This window comes from Rhagoletis pomonella, unplaced genomic scaffold (assembly GCF_013731165.1).
Source record: "Rhagoletis pomonella isolate Grant_MI unplaced genomic scaffold, Rhpom_1.0 Rhpom_scaffold_00004, whole genome shotgun sequence".
In the NCBI taxonomy this organism is placed as follows: domain Eukaryota; kingdom Metazoa; phylum Arthropoda; class Insecta; order Diptera; family Tephritidae; genus Rhagoletis; species Rhagoletis pomonella.
Genome location: NW_023458558.1, coordinates 54,521,132 through 54,539,886, shown reverse-complemented (window position 1 = coordinate 54,539,886; position 18,755 = coordinate 54,521,132). Strand labels below are relative to the sequence as shown.

Sequence of the window (18,755 nt, the reverse complement as noted above, 5' to 3'; positions counted from 1 at the left end):
TAAACTGATTAGTTAATAATTTTTGTTGATTGTTAACACTCGTGTAAGCTTTGCGTGAATCTCGGACGAAAAATGGAAAGCGCTAGTGATTTATGTGACAATTTTATGGATTCAGATTACAATGATGAAAATACTGGTAGAGTGCATGTGAAACCTACTTATGGTGCTCCAGAAACTAGAATTATTTCCAGGAAAGTAAAAAAAACAGCTTAAAGGTCACTCTAAATAAAACAACATTTTTCTTTGCTTTTGTGTAATTTGAATTAATAAAAATTATTTTATTTTTTTCAAGCAGTTGCAGTGATAACACGGATAACACAATGACTTTCGGCAACAGGATACTTTTCACAAGTGGAAAGTTTTTCAAAGTATATCAAAAGGTATACTAAACTATTTTCTGTTGTATGATTTAATTAAAATACATTTTTTTTAAGAGTGAAAATGGTTCTCTTATCGCATCTTGCTTGAAATGTAAAAAGAAAATAAAAGGAACTTTTCGAATCAGTTCTAACTTTCTCACGCATTTAAAACTTCTGCATATCGAAAGTTTTCATGAATTTTTGGAATATAAAGCTCAAAAAAACAGCTCTAGTTCAATTTGCAAGGTGTCAAATAAGCAAAATACATTTAATAAAAAAGTTCTTGCTTTCATCGCCAGCACGATCTCACCCCTGTCGATTGTCGAGAATAGAGAGTTTATAGAGCTTTTTGAGGGGACAGGCTACAAGGTGCCAAATAGACGAATGATAGCTGATTTGTTGCACGGAGAGTACCAAAATAGCATGCGAATTTTAAAAACAAAAATTGCAAACGTAAAATATTTTTGTACTACAGCAGATATGTGGTCTGCAAAACACCGATCCTTTTTTGGGTATACGGTGCATTGGCTCAATGAAAATTTAAAAAGAGAATCTGCTGCCTTGACTTGCAGAAGATTTTCAGGTGCTCACACTTTCGACAAAATTGCAAGTATAATCGTGGACATAAACGATGAGTTCAACTTGAATCATACAAATATAGTGAGCACTATAACCGACAACGCTTCCAATTTTTTGAAAGCCTTTCGGGAGTTTGGTATAAAAGAAGGTACGTAAGTGTAAATGATTAATAACTTTGTAGCAATATCGTTTATTCTAATCTTAAGAGAGCATACCATCTGAAAATGACGATACTAACAATAATGACGATGCAGCTGAGGAACTAGAGTTTCCTGTTATTGAAAACGTAGAACTACAGTTACCTCACCATTTTAAATGTGCTAGTCACACACTAAATTTGATATCGTCCTCTGATTTTATAAAAATAGTGAAGAAAGAACAATTTCTTTACAATAAGCATATTGAAGCTATTTCACGGTAAGATTCATTATGAAAAATAAAAAATTAAACGGTTACCACAACCACGTATTAACATCGGTAAATTTTAGTTGCGAAAGTCTATGGAAAAAATGTCACTGGCCTAAGTCTGCTGAAATCATTAAGGAGTGACTTGGGTCGGCGTTAACAAGGCCAGTGGTAACTAGGTGGAACTCCCTTTATAACTCGATAAAAAATGTATTGATTCACAAGACACAGCTTGATGATCTGTGCGTAAAATTGAATATTTCTCGATTTCGTTCCGATGAGTTAAATTACTTAGAAGAATACTTAATTTTCATGGAGCCAATTGCTGGCGCTTTAAACTACCTACAATCTGAAGAAGACATGTATTTCGGGTATTTCTTGCCAACCATAATAAGTGTAAAAGTCAAATACGAAAAACTTAACAGTTCTGGGAAACTCAAGCTCTTTAACAAGGCAGGTGGTGAAATGGAAAAGGTACTATTCAAAAGATTTGAAACGTATTATACGCTGAAGCCGGAATCATTCCCCTGTATTATCGCTACAACCACATGTCCGGACATAAAAATGACATTTCTCTCGGGATTACAAACGACGGCGCCCCATTTCGATAGTGGGAGACTGATAAAACTACTTTCTAAATTTGCTAAAGAATTTGAAACCAACGTTATAGAAGCACCGGAACAAAAACCTCACAGCTTTTTTGATTTTGGAGGGCATTTTTCGTGCGGTAGGTACAATTATTATTTCCCGTTTTTTTTAATAAAACATTTTGATCTATTTTAGAATCTGTAGGATCGCAGTCGTGCAATCGAGAAATTGTAGATTTTTTAAGTGATGGTACTTCAACGGTGGAAACACTGAAAAATTTTCCTCTTATACAAAAACTATTTCTGAAGTATAACACACCATTACCATCATCTGCTCCAGTTGAGCGATTGTTTTCATTTGCCACCATGGCTAACACGCCAAAACGTCAAAATTTATCAGATGCAAGTTTCGAAAAATTAGTCATTCTCAAAAGTCTGATTAACAATTATGGAAGCAATTTGTAGTTGTTATTGTTATTTTGTTCGTCTAAAATTTTACGTGCAGCATTGAATCGTGTTTTTGTGTTTTCATATTATAATTTAAAGCTACCTTGTTATACATAAACATTTAAATTTGTATAATAACTCATTCTACTTTTTCTTGCGGTAAATACTTGTAATCGTTTTAGAATTTCGGTATAGTTAATGAAATAAATATAAATAATTATTGCTTTTGTATCAGAAATACCTAGTAATTTCCTTCTCTTACTTCCGTCAATACCTTTTCTGACCTCACTGTATTACCCTTAATGTCAACAGAAAACTTTTACTTCAAAATAAAACTAGTTAATGATTTTTTATTGCTTTTTTATATTTTTAATGCAATAAATTATTGCATTAACATTAATTTGCTAACATTAAAGTTAATGAAAAAAAATTTCATTACCATTATTTTGTTCAAAAGAAATGCATTAAAATTTTACTAAGCATTACATTTTCAAAATTAATGCATTTAAATTTTTCATTTGCATTAAATTACAAAACATAATGCATTATTTTTTTACATTAACATTAAAACGCTATGCATTAAAAAATTAATGCATTTTTCACAACTCTGATAGGCACTATCCCCGAGAATACTCGTATAAGATCGCCACCTATTCGAGATTAGTTACAAATTAATTAAAACATTACAACATGGGTATCAAATGGAAGGTATTTTGAAGATCCCCAGCTCAAAAATATTTTTAATAGGGTTGCCACCCTTTTTCGAACTACATATTTAATTTTTTGTTTAGAAAAAAAGGTTAAATATTACTATTCATGGGTACCAAGAGAAGGTTCTTAAACAATGCTTTCCCTATATTACAAAATGTTATCCATTAGGATAATAGTGTAAGGTTGCCACTTATTTTCGATTCTACACTACTTATCTAAAACATCGCAATATGGATATCAAATGAAAGGTGTTGTTGAGAACTTTGGTCAGAAAATGTTTGCCATCAGGGTTGCCACGCTTCTATGTAATACACATTTTTTTTTTTTTGTTAATTTCAATCAGCATTTTTTTGTGTACACAGTACATATACGCTGAAGATATGTACAATACATTCCAGCGTGTTTCTGAATAGGGTTGCCACCTAAATTTTGGAGTAAGAAATTTACTTAATAGTTATCGAAATCCAATTTTTATTCCAAAATATTTTTTTAAAGCTATTCAAAACTTAAAAACTTTAAAAAGTATATACACTCCGGGCAAAGCTCGGTCAACCTGGTACTATGCATAAATTGCGACATTGCAGTAAAGCCTGAATAAGTGATTGAACGATTTTTGAATATGGGCACCAAGTGCATCAATTTTAGTGTCTAAAATGAATGTTTATTAACATAAATATGTATGTATGTATGTACCAAGATATTTATATGCATGTAAAAAAAAGTTTATATTTAATTTTTTGACACAATCACTGAATAAGTGGTCGAAAGTGAAAATGCGCAAAGATTTTTTGTATGAAATATGAGCAGAAAAGCGTGTTACTCAGGCGTACGTGGCGTATGAATAACATTCTTTCCTGCGTATTTTCATTTGACCACTCATCATTTCTTTATCTATCCATCGATTTTCTTCATTAGTAACTTGATTTTTTTGTAAGTGAAAGGACTGCTAAAATTTGGCATATTTTTTAAATATTTTCTTCTGTTCAAGTTTGGTTTTTTATTAAATTTTTTTTTTTTTATAAAAAAACTGGAATGATTAATTAATTTCTCAGAAACTATTAGTCCTATCGGAAAGTGATGTATATATGGTTTATAGAGAGCTTCATAAGCATTCATTTGCCGTATTTCATATTGAGATTGTTAAACTGGTTTGTAAGATATACGTGATTAAGTGGAACCAATTTTTGTTTTAAGGTGAATAGCGGTAAATTGAAAATATCTTCGAAACTTATCCATAGAATTAAAAATTAACCAGATTTTCGGAATCAGCGAGAAATTCGATATAGAGATTGGATAGTGGCGTCCATTGAACATTTTTGCTTTAAATCAGTGTAATCAACTTGTTATTATCAATCATGCATACGTATCGTAGATAAATAAGTATAAATACATTGCCGTGAACAATTTACTTACTTATACAACAAGTAACGTACAGACGTGCAATATGGTAAAGTTAGTTTTACAGCATTCGCAAAAAGAGGGCAATACTGGTGCTGCTAAAAAGCTATGCAAACTTGTAGCGCGTGCATTATTATGTAGTATGTTATTCCATAACTTTGGACCACGTCAAACTATTTCGATAATTCTTTTTACATCCTCAGGGATGATTTCAAGCTAATTTGCTTTATATCTGATCATTTGAACATGAAAAAATTAAGGGTACTCCTAAATTTTTATTTGAGAACTGAAGTCAATTGTGTTTTTTGCTTAAAAATTACTTGTTAATAACAAAAAAAATATTTTTAAGACTAATGTAAAACCCAATACATAAACAATGTTTTTATTTAAATGAAATGTTGATGTCCGTTGAATTTTCTATCTTCACTTCTATTAGTTTATAAACTCAACTAATCATACTGTCTACGGTTTGACAGATAAAATCCAAATTTAGAAAGCAAATAAACTTAAAAGAAATACAAGATCTTAACGCCAATGTAATCTGGTCATAAAACGATCATGCTGATCATCAATGTGTTCGAGGTAACAAGGTAGCTGATAGCTAAGCTACTCCTTTTACCCTCTGCTCTTTTTCAAGTCTTAAAATTGCTCTTCAAAAACCTAATCGTAACTCCTTGAGGCACTTAACTGTTTTATGATATTCACCAAATTAATTACAACTTCAAATTAGTAACTTTATCTTGATTGGATTGCAGTGAGCAAGCGGTACAAAGTACATATGTATGTACATATGTACATATGTATGTATTTGTAGAAAACTTCCGAAATTCTGCTTAAAGCCAGCATTCTGAGTAAATATTGAGTAGAGGGAAGACTTGTTTTCTGTTTAACCAAACAGAAACCTGATTTCAAAATACATATATTTTGTAATTTAGATTAGCCAGCAGTTAGTCATTCAAAATTCAACGAAGACGAGTTCAGGTGTAGTGTAATTAGAAATGCATAGAAAAAGAAATATGTATGTACATATGTATGAATTCATTTAAGAAATTCGATTGGAGTTGTGCATAGAATAAAACAAGATGGATAGTGGAAAGGTCAGAGCATATTAAACTAAAAGAAGTGAGCGAAAAAAACGAAGTTTAATTTAACAAACCTATTTTAAAGGGTTAACCACAAAAGGGGCAAACAACAGAAAAACAAACCAGTCAAACTGATCATGACAATGTTAATGAACACTTAGCAATTCGTTTAGATATACAGTGTTGGAAAAAATAATAGAAACAATTTATTGACAAATATTAAATTAATTATATCAACACTAGTTAAATATATTTCTTGGAATGGCGCACCTTGTACAGATAGCAGTTAGCGGTTGTTCTCTTGCAAAAGATTTTAATCCGCTAATTGGTGCATAGATAGCATGAATAGCATGATTTTGTCCTCAAGAGAGGTGAAAACCAGGGACCGTAGTAGTTACAGTTAAAAAAAACGCTCTTTAACAATTATTTTTTGACTTTTACTTAATTACTCCTTGAATAACCGTTATTTCAGACTTTTTTTTTATAAATCCAAAATAACAATTATTTTTGATTTTTATCTAAATAATCTACAAATAACAGTTATTTTTGATTTTTAAATTATATGTCTTAAATAACAGTTATCCAAGACTTTTATTTATAAAAGTCATAAATTAAAATCAGTCGCTGACGTTTATTTTTTAAATCATACCCAGCAAAAAACACGATTACCACAGAAGCGAAAGTGTAAACGAGCTAGGCGATGGGAATCGCTTACGCTTTCGCTTCAGGAAGGCCTTATTTTAACATGGGCATGTCATTGGCGGTAAGCCCTTACCCGCAGCATTACCTTCAAACGAAGGGAGAACGCATGGATAAACAGAATCCAGAGAAGCGAACAAAGAATGTCTTACAGAGAAACTAATGTATTTAGAATGCCCAGATGAGTACACACTTATTTATATTAAATCAGAAAATGTCTTAAAAGATTAAAATTAATTATTATTTTTATAAATCAGTTTTTATACAAACATATGTATGTATTTGGGTATTTAGATTTTACTTAAAAATACATACATGCATATTTAATTAAGCTTAAAATTGTACTTCCTCACTCATGTACTTCACTTCATTGACTGACTTCAACTACGCTGCAAATTGAACAAAGCAAAACATGATTTTTATGCGAGACAAATTTCCACAGAAACTAACGGTAGAAAAAGATTTTTTTGATATTCATTCTATTTTTCAGCTGACTAGGATGCAGCATTCTACTTTGCATTCCCCGAATGAAGCAAAGAATCGAAATAAACAAAAACTATTGTAGGACATTCTACTTTGCATTCCCTGAAATGAAGCAAAGAAGCGAAATAAAAAAAAAATATTGTAGGACATTCTACTTTGCATTCCCCAAAATGAAACAAAGAAGCGAAATAAATAAAATATTGTAGGACATTCTACTTTGCATTACCGACAATGCCTAAAAGAAGCGAAAAAATTCGAAGGCATTACAACGCTATGCCTTCTAGAACACGTTACCACTAAAAGCGATTACCGATTTTTTGCTGGGTACTTATAAAGGTCATTTGTATGACTCGTAGAAAACTTTTGTTTCCCAACACCTTCTTAACTGCGAAAAATGTTAATGACTTTTATACGAATGATTTAAAAAATGAAAGTCGGGGACTGAGTTATATTGATGGCTTTTAAAAGTAAAAGTCTTTTTATAAACAAAAGTTTTATAAATAAAAGTCTTCAATAACTGTTATCTAACACATACATATAATATAAAAATCCAAAATAATTGTTATTCATCACAAACTGTTATGTTCGGCACCTGCTGAAAACGTAATTGTAATTTAGACGTAACAAGCGAAATCATTAGGTACAGATTGGCAGAAGCCAAACTTCCAGCCAGAATCCCTAGAAATGTACAGTTGCTGAGCCTTAAAAACAAAAGCAGCATACTTGCTTTTGCCAAAAAAACATCTTTTCCGTCAAAATGAGAAAAATGTGCTGTGGTCTGTGGAACTATCGAAACTGGTAAAGCGGTAGTTTAAGGCCTGTATGCAGCTCTCAAGAAAAGGAAAAACTCCATATAAAATGACGTACAAGAAATGGCTAAGAAATTTTCTTGAGTCAAATTCCCTTAAGGCAGTACGCAGTTCTTAAGAAATTTACTACGCTTTCTACTACGGTTTTCTAAAGTTTTTTGTGAAAAATGAGCACAAGGCAACCCAGGTTTGCAACAGATATATATGGCCGTTCCATTATTTATTGAGGAAAGAGTGAGGCAACAGGCTGTGAAGTATCAAAAATGTCAAAATTCCTTGGACACACACACGAAATAATGGTAATTTTTTCTTGACCGTTTTCTTGAGAGCTGCATACAGGGCTTTAAGAAGAAAAAAGTGCAAGTTATGGAGTGGCCGTCTCAATCGCCAGACCTCAACCCCATTGAACACCTTTGGGAAATCTTAAAGAAGAGAATCGAGCCTTTTAAAGTCAGCAATAAAGACAAGTCGTTGAGCCAGATTGGTTAATACATATATATTGCACAATATAATGAAACAATAAGATTTTTGGAAGAATTTTCGGATCAAAGTATAATTTATTTAGGAATAATACTTTTGTCTATTATGTCTTCCAGGCTAATATTAAAAAAATGGTCTACAATTTATTTATGTATGTCTTATTACACCTGCAAAAGAAGTCTAGATTTTAATTAACGTAAACAAAATGTATGAAATCGTAATGTATTTAAAATGAAATAGTTCTTCCAATAATAAAAATATTTGAAAGGTGTTTGTCTCCATTATTTTCTCCAACACTGTACATGCATACATAGATATTAGTTATTATATATGTACATATGTACGTACATACATACTTATTTATTACTTTAGTCACTACTTAGCGCCAGCGCACTGGGCAAAGGAAGTGAACAACCAAAAAACCGGACCCTACCACCAGCACTTTGTTATGCTACAAAACAATTATAAGCCACTATAAGAGGCACACATTTGAATTCACTTGGTCATTTGCCCTCGATCAATTTACTGCAATAGCGCTATGCAAGTGCATAAGTGCAATGCTTGTATGTACATATGTATGTAAAATAGTAGAAGGAGCAGCAGCATTACTAATGGCTGCAGGAATCACTGCAAGCAAGCTGCCGATGCTGAATTTTTGGTGATATCTTACAGCTGCTTCTGCTGCTGGCATACACTTGATGGGATCTGCAAACCGCTAAGAGAAATACATACGTATGTATATACACATTTTTAACATATACACAATGTACATTAGAGTGGTTCAAAAATGCATATGAAAAAGTAAAGTCGGAATTCTAATGCTCTCACACCATAGGACTGTTCTATACCGAACAAAATTATACCCCTGTTTTTTTTTTTTTTTTGAAATCAAAAAATATTTAGAGGTCGCTCAAAGCGAAAACTTTCAAGCTCTTTGAACGATCTGTAAATATTTTTTGATATCAAAAAAAAAACGGGGTATAATTTTTTTTGGCATAGAACAATCGTAGAGAGCATTTTTTTCGGTCACCTTAATGTGCATACAGACATACATATTTACAAGTGCGAGTGAGTGTGTTCAGCGATCGATTCTGCTAACGTGGTGGTTTCACAGTAGAACATGTGCAATCGAGCGGCCCTAAAAAAAGGGGCACACATGTGCAGCTTCGGGTAATAAGAGACCTAACAGATGCTACTTACTACATACATATGTACATACTAGTGTGTTCCTATCGATGCTCTTCAAGAACTTGTATCAGTTTGCAAACACGACAGCGTATCGGAGGGATCATGAAAATGCAGAAGTTGATGAAGATGATGATAGTAAGCATATCGCAAAAATGTTGCCGGTTTTTTTTTTGTTGCCGCTCCTTTAGTTTTCATTTCGCTCAAGTTTGGCCAAAACTCATGGTTGTTGTGTCCCCTCTATCTGATCACTCGAATGTGACTAGGGCTGACAGACGTAGAGATTTTAGCAGTACTTTGCTGATTTCCGATACTGAAAATTTAAATGTACTGATTTTCGGTAAATTCCAAATAACTACTGATTTCTGCGTGTTTTTAAGAAATTGTGTACTGATATCTTTACACTTACTTTCAAATTTAAATTATGTATATTTATGTACATCTACATATACGTAAATATGTATACTATTCAATAAGTTCTTTTCTTATCGCCCAACATTTCTTCAGACATAAAAATTTGTTTTTTCGTCGGTGACTTTTAAATAAAATCAACGTCGACAAATTGCAGTCCGTTCCACGCAAAAGTTATTTTTGACAGCATTCTGTCACAACGTTTAACCGCAAAAAGAAATTTTACTTGCAAATACAAAATTTCCTTGTGGATACGAATTCTGTGCGGAAATAAGTTCGTAAGTTTTAAAACAGAAAGCAACTATTCGCAGACATAGTTATATACTAATTTAGTAACAAATTTTATTGATTTCAGATGAAATGGCATCATCAAGCATTTTGGCCGTCGGTTCCGATTGCAGTTCGGACAGTTGAAACAATTTCAAAGAAGTTTGCGGTCGAAACAAGTCTCAAACTATCAAGTCATTACCCAGAAGAAGAAATCAGTTTAATAACGATTGGATAAAGGATTACAGCTGGCTGAGATGAAGTAGAGATGCATTCAAGGCAAAATGCGTTGCTTGTTTAACTGATATTTCTATACTCAATGGGGCATAAACGATGTTGAAAAACATATGAAGACATCAAAATAAGCTTATTTGCCATTTGCCAAAATAAAAATCGTTCTCAGATCTTTTGAAAGATAGTAAAAACTATTTTGCAAGACAAATGAAAAACTGATGGCAAGATAGTTCGAAAGACTTTTGTTAGTCTAGCATCAAAGTCTTAGAACAAAAGCCCCTTCATTCACCACTCGTGGTGAAAATCTATTCTGGGAGAAAGCACTTGTACATCATTTAGTTCGCGTCACTCCAATAGTCGCAATGGCCGAGTGAGCAGAACACTGGCAAGCATTTTAAGAGATCAGAGTTCGAGTCCTGGAGCAGGGGATTTTTTTTTTCCTTTTTTGAATTTTCTAGATTGTATTGTTTTAAAAAGAGAAATATATATATTTGTTAATTTCATTTCATTTTTAACTCTTATATTATGTACTTTTTTATTTCGTAGTAGTTTTTTTTCTTTCGTAATTTAATTTAATTTTTATTTTTAGATGTAATTCTTTTAAAAAGAAGAATATTATTTTTTATTTCGTTTTATTTTTAGGGACTTATTTGATTTTATATTTTTTAGTATTTTTTTTTCTTTTTTCTTCAAACTTTTAGATTTTATAGTTCATAAAATATAGTTTTTAATTCAATTAAATTTTTAGAAGCTTATTTTATTTATTTATATTTCTTTTATTTATCTATCTATTTTTCTCTTGTTAATTTCAATTTATTTTAACTTTTACTTTTTTATCGTTTTAAAAAGAAAAATATTTTATTTACCTCATTCCGTTTTTAGAATCTCATTTTATTTCTTTCGTCGTTTATGTTTAATATTTAGATTTTGATTTAAAATAATTTTTTTTAATATTTTTTTTTCTTTTTTTTCTAATTTAATTCTTGGATTTTATTATAAAAAGAAAAAAATATGTTTTTTTTTTTTATTTCATTTAATTAAAGAAAAACTATTTATCATTATTATTTTTTATTTATTTCACTTTTTTGTTTGTTATTATTATTTTAAAAATAAATCTTTATGCATTTTTAAATTTTTTATACCCAAAGGCGTACAGCATAATGCTAAGACCTCTTCGTCAGCAGATCTTTCAAAATAGTTTCCAGAATTGACAACTGTCTTACGAAATACCTTTGTTTTGCCTCGCCCAATAAGCGGGTACTCTGTTGCTAAGAGGTTATTTGACATTTCTCGTTTACCGTAGGGGGCTTTGGTGCGAAGACCAACCATATAAATGCCATTTGCGTACGCCTAAAGCTTCGGATAAACAGCTTATGGACTCCTCAGCACTTGATATAGAATTTTTTATGACATAAGAGCCTGACTTTTATCAAGGCCGTGGGGGTTTAAATGAATCATAAGCATAATCAAAAGATCTACAAGCCGCTTACTCAGGGATTGACATACAGGGATTTCCTTTATCTTAAGCTTAGTTTGGACTTAAAGGGTGCTTACTGTTTAGACAAAGTTCAATGTGTAATTTTGGATCCCGACATTAGAAAAGTCTTTGAAAAGGTAGATTCTCTTCATTTTTTCGTACTATTTTTTTAACAGATTTTACAAGATGCGAAACGTGTATACCAAGGAAAAATTTCTAAGGTACAATTGTCTACGTTTAGGTACAATAATTTCCTCAAATTAGGTACAATTATTTTCCATCACTGGATCAGAGCTGACGGTAAAGTCAAAATTGGTCTGGGACTGCCTGTCCTCTCTCTCTCTCTCTCTCTCTCTAGTGCCTTGGATTATTTTCGCATCACACTGACTTGTGTTCTGGGACACAGCGTTATTGCAGAAAGCTGCTGTGCCGAAGAACTAGCCAGGGAAGGCATCCTAGAAGCCGTCGCCAATGGCTGGAAGGTAATTTGGGTACCTATGGAAACCAGCGAACTTCTTCTGGACAAATGATTTTTTAGTCGGCTCAGCGAACACTGAGCGAAAACCTGTATATGCAAAGTTGCAAGGTCCGTTTGGTCAATAGTTGACCATGGGCGGTTTAGGTACCTTCTCCAGCTTACTAGGCGACAACTGCCGATTTTTGTGAGAGTTCTGACAGTTCACTGCCCAACGGGAATTCAAGCAGTCTTCTTAATACTGGTGCACAGTGGGTCCGTGAAGTAGCAGTCTGGAGGATGATGAGGCGTAATCATCTTGTCATTACCTTCTTCACTGCCTGCTTTTGCGAAGCAAAGGTTTAAACATCTCGGGTCATACTTCATGAGTGCTTGAGAGGAACTCTCTAGCGTGGACATTAGCTGCTTACGGAACTTCATAACGAGCAACCAGCGCTTTTCTAGACTTGTTTGATTACCTGCTTTACCAGGATAAGCTTTGTTTCCTTTTTAGTGGTAACACAATGGACAATCATTAACTGTCTAAAATGGCGGATCCAAAATTGCGATCCATTTTTTATAAAATGATTGGATTTGTTCGAAACCCGACACTCGAGAGTTTTTATGGTCACCGATTACGAACCTGAAGTCAATTTTTTTCAGGGGGTTGAAATATTTTAAACATTGTCAGGGGTTGAAACTCATTTCCAATGGGGTTCTGAGCTTATGAATCTGATGTCAGACTTTCAAAATTCAAAATGGGCGATCCAAAATGGCGACCAGCTTTAAAACAATGATTGGATTGGATTGGAGAAACCCACTGGAAACGAGATTCAACCCTTGACAATGTTTAAAACGTTCAGTATCAACGTTTTAATTTTAGTAATTTTTTTAATTTGATCGCAATATTGGATCCGCCATTTTGAGTTTAAAAAAATTTACTTCAGATTCGTAATCGGCGTTCCCAAAAACTCTTGAGTGCCGAGTTTCGAACAAAACCAATCATTTTCTAAAAAATGGATCGCCATGTTGGATCCGCCCTTTTGAATTTTGAAAAACTGACTTCAGATTCCTAATTAGCAACCCCAGAAACCCCCTGGTAACAAGTTCCAACCCATGACAACGCGTAAATCGTTCGCTTTCAACGTTTTAATTTTACTAATGTCTTTTCGAGAGAATATTTTCGGAAACTAGGCCCATACTAACTGTCCAAGACAGGTGTGTAATTAAGGGAATGTTCACCAATAATACCAGACCAAGTATATGTAAAAACGACATTTTTAGCTGAATTTTAACATGTCAAGAAAATAAAAAAATTGAGAACATCAACGTTTTTATAAAAAACCGACCAGCGCGACCTCTAAAAAAACTTTTTTTTTTCAAAATAAAAAAACACATTTCTCTTTTTTTATCACAAATAAAAATAATTTGAGGCAGCGTTTATGAATTTACAAAAAGAGTGTTTTTATGAGCCACTCTACGCCGTTGTAAAGATATTAAGAAAGCCTACATATACATATATGTATATACATTAGGGTGGTCCTTAAAAATCAATTGAACGATTTTTTTCAGTCTCACCCCTCAATCGGTAATACCACGGCCACGGATATCACATATAAATTTTGGTCCCGATTGGAGACGGTTAAGGCGTGTCGCACAGGGGGGAAAATACAGATTCCGCTATAGACTCAAAAAATATAACCCTAATACTCAAAATCGATACTACCGTAGTCGAAGATATCACTTATAAATTTTGGTCCCGATTGGAGTCGGGTTAAGGCATGTCACAATGAAATCAAAGGCCGGACTCAAAAAATAAAAATATTTTTTTCTCATTTAATACCCAAGATCGATACTACTAAAGTCGAGGATATCAGTTGTAAATTTTGGTTCCAATTGGAGTCGATTAAGACGTCTTCATAGGGTAGTCCAAACTTTGGCCCCTGTGCGACATGCCTTAACCGACTCCAATCCGGATCAAAAGTTATATGTGTGGTCTTCGACTAAGCATCGACTTAGGGGTTGAGGTTTAGGAAATCTGATCCAAAAATTTACTTCCTACATCTAAGGACCACCCTAATATACATACATACATAAATATTATCATCTCTCATAAACTTTACAAGTTATGTTCATTACCCTGAGAACGACACCCTGTACACAATATTATGTGTCAGAAAAACAATCGCAAATTACAACACTTTGCCAAGAAAAATACTAACCCTTTTGCATTAAATGATAGCTAACTAATAGTAATTGTGTAAGAAGTCACATGTATGATAATAATAACAAGTAAATATTTAATCGAAGTAAAGCTTTTCGGGATTCAAGTTGGCTGTATCGTGCTTGACTATTAAGCTTAGCAAATATATAGCCAATGCATGGGAGTGTATTTTTGAGCTTCTTGCTTTTGATTACAAGTTGCCGTGTTCAGAAAAAAAGATTATAAGTGTTTACAACGATATGTTATTTATATAAATCGGATATCAAATAAAGATGTTAAAGGAAAAACTCGATTTGCCTTTTTACAGGGAGCAGAAAAAATTGTTTACCCTCATAGCGAGTGTTCAAAATTACTTGGAACATAGTTAACCTTTTTGTAATACGATCTAATAAACATACATACTCTGGACTATTGCTGAAACCATCGTAGTCCGGTTTTCGTGAAATCTACGGAAATTCGATCACTGAATCCGAATAGCTACAACCGTATGCATTCAAAGTGTATGTTTCGTTCGTAGGTTTCAGGAAAATTCGGGCTACGACGGATTTAGTGATAGCCCTGACTATGTATCACCTAATACATAGTACTAGCCGGGCTCGTATCCGTGAGGCTTGACCACGCGCTGAATGTGTAGATATTAAATAAGGTGTGATTGACAACTAAACAGGTTCCAACCCTACTAAAAAAAAAATAATATATAATTGCGCAGCTGGAGGCCAAGGCTTTTCATTTGACACTTAAATTTTTTTAATTGGATGAACTGTGTGAACCAAAGTCATTAACAGAAAATGCCTTCGCATATTACACATACATAATTTTTAAATAGGTGGCAACCCCACTAAAATAAAAAATAAAAACTTATTTCACTTGCAGAGACCATATCCTTTCACTTCGTACTTCAGTTATTAGTTCAACAAACGGTGAAGATCTTATAATTTTTAAAAAGTGGCAACCCTACTCGAAAAGTAATGCACTATTGAACATCTAAATGCCGAGCCCTTTTACCTGACACATCATTTCTTGTAATCCAACGAACAGCGCGGATCTTATAATATTTTAGACAGGTGGCAACCCTATAGGAATTTAAAGTACTAAAGACAATATTCCTATCGATACAGATTGTACTTAAAAAATCTCGTCTAAATCCATTCAGTAGTTTTTGAAATGAGTGTATTCAAAGAATCTCAACTTTCTTTTAGACTATGTATAGAAGATCGTAATTTTTAAATAAGTGACAACCCTACTCAAAAAAAATTTAAGTTTTTGTACATGCGAAGGCCATGCCCTTTTATCTGATATCTCAGTTTGTAATCCAACGAACAGTGAACATCTTTTTACTATTTATTAGGTGGCAACCCTGCTCAAAAACATTATCCATTATTGCATATCTAGAAGCCAAGTCTATACGTTTGACTGTGACGGTGCAGAACTGGTGCCTACTCTTATTATGATTGTATATAGTAATTTTATCAACAGGTGGCAACCATATTCAAAAAAATCAAACATTTGTGCTTTTGTAGAGGCTCGTCCCTTTCATTGGACACCCACCTCAACTTTTGTAATTCAACGAACGGGTTTTTAGACAGGTTGCAACCCTATTAAAACTCTAAATGAAAAAAGTTACTCTCCTATCGAGACCAAGTATAATGGAGAAAATCTCGTCAAAATCCGTTCAATAGTTTTCGAGATTACCGCGTACAAAGAATCTAGACTTTAATTTATACTATGTAAAGATTTTTTTTTTGTGACTCCAAGGGTCTTTTCAAGTAAACTTTTAATTAGAAATTTTCTTAGTACTAAAGTAAAATTTAAGACTTACATCTAGCTGACTAAACCGCCAGATAAGCTCAGCTGCGAGTGTCGCAAAAACCAAGGCAGCAAATTGGTGACGATTGAAGCTGAAGTGCGACAGGTTCCGAGTTGTGGGTAGTTGATGTACCGCGGTCTTGACGATAGGTATTTTGACGGTTACAAAAATTTTGTGGTATAAAAATATTATTCCGCTTTTGCTGAAATATTTTCAGAAGATTTTGTAAGCACTGGATTTCGAGATAAGTTTTTATTTCATATTTTTATGTGAATTCAACTTGCCCAATTTTTTTTTTACCTTTGGCAATCACTGAGCACAATCGATGTAGCACAATCACAAAGTTCACAATTTTCGTGTGCGTAAAATTTACAAAGACTAACTTTTCACCGGAATGGTTTTTTTGTAATCTATATAAAATGTTTAGTTAAGCTTCTAAATTAATTTTGCCAGCTTCTAAACTCTCACAGAACAAATATAGATTTTACTTAAATTTAATTTTTTGTATTTTATACTTTTCACTTAAATTTCTCTCTCTCTTTCTTTCAATGAAAAACTATTTTAGTGATTCCTAATTTATAAGCGTCTTCCAATCAGCAATTTCTAGTTGTAATATTTACGTCAATCGATTAAATTTAAATTTGAAATAAAATAAGGCGTAATTCAAAATTGCAGTTATGTTTGAATTTGGATTTGCATCGATTTTGTATTTATTTATTAATTTTTTATTTTTTTTGGTTTAGGTCGGAGATCTTGAGAACTATTTTTAAGTTAGTAACTATTTATTTGCCTTTATGTGTACATATTTTGCGAAGTTAGGTACTTTGCAAGTGCTCCAAATTTTTCATTCTTATTCCACTAGCAAACTTTTGAGAGATTTTATAATTTTTTAATATCTGCTTTCAACACCTATGTACATACATACATATCGTATTTTTTTGCTCATTTATTTTCAATTCGTTTACCACAAACTCAAGTCCAGTTTTCAAAGTGTTCCTTTTTTCACTTTTGCTCCGAGTTTCACTTTTTGCAGGATCACGCTCTTAACTCTCCGAGCACTAAACTATGCTTGTGTGTATGGGTCTATCTACATACATATGCATGTATTCGCAGCCGATCAGATATCAGCTCAGGCTGAATGAATTGTGCGACTTCAATTGTTGCTACATATGTATGTATATCTTACACTTGCTTGTTCTTATTGTTGTTGTGGTTGCTGCAGATGATTTTTATTTTTTGCTGCGATCAGTTTGTTTTTGGGCGCTCCAATAGTGCCAGTAGGTAGGAGAAGTAGGTAGATGCGACGAATCTTATTTACGGCACACAACGTACGTAGGTACCTGCTGCGTATGCACGCTGCGTGGTTGACTAGCTGAGTGACTATCGGACTGTCGGCTTAACTGAATGGCTGACTGGCTGACTGGCTGACGGGCTGGCTCCCTATCTTGTTTTAGTTTGCCGGCGTTAAAAACGTGTGCACATATGCAAGTGAGCTGTGGTGGCAACTTTGTATGTATCGTTATCTGTTTATTTGTTTGTATGTAGGCAGATACGAAGTGATCGTTTGATTTTTTCGATTGCTGTTGACGCTGTCTATATGATTTTATTGCTGGTCGGATAAGTTAATGCAAATATATATGTACATACATATGTTTGTAAATATGTGCATATGTTTGTTTGTATGTATTTTAGAACTGCAATGCATGTAGGTTTTTGAGTGCTACAAAAATTATCATTGAACCGCCAACACGTTACAAAATACTACTTTTTGTACGTTTTAATTGCTTTCAATAATTTCATTTACACGCACTGTACACATCACAATTTAATATTTTTCCACAATATTATTTTCAAGTTTTTTCCCAACTATTTTGTTTTTCTATTGCAATATTTTTAAACAAAAGTCCACACTATTTTGGAAATTACGTAAAAATACACGTTTGGTGCATCGTAATTTAGGAAAATATGTACTATCTTTAGATTATCTTGAAAATCTTTCACTCAATCTAATTAATATGCATTTCTAAAAAGCACGCATTCAATACAATTTCTTATATTTAACAATTTTCAACTTTGTTGTTCTTTTTTCTTCTACATATTCACACTTTGGTTAATTACCATTATATTGTATGTTTCAAAAATAAAAATAAATCTCAATACTATATTCGCCCGCTCATAAAACTGAATACTTTTGCCGCACGCAGAGTGTCGCTATCAACTGATTTCGGCTACACTGCTATTCTGCCAAAGTTCTCCTATCCCTAAAACTCTATCGCGCAGTCGCTGCTGGCTTTGCCGCCGACGCAGACTACGCTGCTATGATATGTGCATGGCGCGACGTTGAGGCGATCGCTCGGTGGGTCTCTCTTTCTTTCGACGTGGTATATAAATATGTACGTACAGCTACGGTCAACTAATTAAGGAATCAGGGGCCCGAAAACAGAAACGAAAAATTTTGTTTTTAGTTACCAGCGCAGTGCTGTGTACCTGGACACTGGGAAGGCTCATCTGCTGTACTTGTGGGGCCGGAACCGTTTTGTGGATTCAGTTGGCCCTCCTTGAGGCTCGTACTCGAAGTGTGGGTAAACTCAGAATGCATTAAGTACAGGAGCGAGATAGGGGTCCCCATACGGGTCAGACCTTTTGGTTATCCATTA

At 33.3% G+C, this 18,755-nt stretch overlaps 1 protein-coding gene across 1 annotated transcript in view; it reads right to left on the bottom strand.

Moving 5' to 3' along the window:
- Positions 1-17,519, bottom strand: part of LOC118737820 (ETS-like protein pointed) — a 336,435-nt gene extending 318,916 nt beyond the window's left edge. The window contains exon 1 of the mRNA XM_036468594.1: positions 16,111-17,519. The gene's annotated coding sequence lies outside the window, so the exon portion shown is untranslated. The remainder of the gene's footprint in view (positions 1-16,110) is intronic.
- Positions 17,520-18,755: the final 1,236 nt, after the last annotated feature.